The sequence below is a fragment of the Sinocyclocheilus rhinocerous genome, unplaced genomic scaffold (assembly GCF_001515625.1).
Source record: "Sinocyclocheilus rhinocerous isolate Xijiao unplaced genomic scaffold, SAMN03320098_v1.1 scaffold46124, whole genome shotgun sequence".
Classification (NCBI taxonomy): Eukaryota; Metazoa; Chordata; class Actinopteri; order Cypriniformes; family Cyprinidae; genus Sinocyclocheilus; species Sinocyclocheilus rhinocerous.
The window spans coordinates 1-1,071 of record NW_015640991.1 but is presented as its reverse complement, the minus strand read 5'-3'; the positions used below and the strand labels follow the sequence as shown (position 1 = coordinate 1,071).

At 44.4% G+C, this 1,071-nt stretch overlaps 1 long non-coding RNA gene across 1 annotated transcript; it reads left to right on the top strand.

Moving 5' to 3' along the window:
• The first annotated feature begins 100 nt into the window (after positions 1-100).
• On the top strand, positions 101-582 carry LOC107753412 (uncharacterized). The gene is made up of 3 exons (XR_001641467.1): positions 101-152; positions 192-278; positions 531-582. It is a non-coding gene; the product is annotated as an uncharacterized LOC107753412 (long non-coding RNA).
• The last annotated feature ends 489 nt before the right edge of the window (positions 583-1,071 follow it).

Sequence of the window (1,071 nt, the reverse complement as noted above, 5' to 3'; positions counted from 1 at the left end):
TTTTATTATCTGTGATTGAAATGATTGACTCGATAAAGCAGATGAGTCTTCATTAGATCTGGAGGATCTGCAGGGACTCTCGTCTTTCTCCATCTTTCTCTGTTAGATTCACAGTCCAGTTTAAACTGAGGGAGGAGCTGTTCCCGGAGGAGGTCGGCGCTAACAAGATGCAGGAGCTGTTCCCGGAGGAGGTCGGCACTAACAAAAAGATGGTGAAATGGGCAGCAGCCGAGACCGCTCTCGATGAACTGTAAAGAAGAGGATCACTGCTGGAGAAGGTAAGAGAAGAACTGAGAGTCTGATGATTGAGAGGAACAGAAAGAGGAGGAACGGGAAGCTCTAGATCAGTGGTGTCAAACATACAGGATGATTTGAACAATGATACAAAATAAATAAAACAATATTTTTAAAATTAAAGTGTATTAGCTAGAATATTTAGCTACAAATTAGTGTGACTTACGACACATTTATTCCTGTCCACTTCATTCTCTGTGTCCCATAATCTAATGGAGAGCTTCTCTCTGTTCTAGAGGAGCAGCAGGAGACAGTCAAGGCTGTATGATAATGTCTTTAGGCATTCCCTCCTTGACCTCCAGCATTACGCAAGAGTTCATGGAGAACGGGTCCGTTTTGAGAGCGTAGAGCCAACGCCCAGCACAGAGATTCACTTTCCAAGTTAAGATGGGGGCCTGCTCCTTTCCCTCCATGAGTGCCAAGTTAAGAGGGGGGCCTGCTCCTTTCCCTCCATGAGCTCCTCCAGCAAAAAGGAGGCCAGAGAGAAGCAGTGCAAGCAGCCTTAGCTGTCCTGATTGGAGAAGAGGAGAAAGAGCCGACCCCTCAAGTACACACACACACAGTTGAACGCACAGCTTTTCAAAGTATACTCCATTTGATAGTGCACTATAGGGATTCATCCTTGTTCAGTGTCTTTTTTTCTGCAAATGTTTGGCAAAAGTGGTAAAAATGTGTTCTGAAAGAGTTGTTTGTATTTTAACCCCTCACTCATGCACTCATCAACACGGGCCCCTGTGTTATTTCCCATCTTCAGTAGGTTGTTAGAGAAAATTAAAC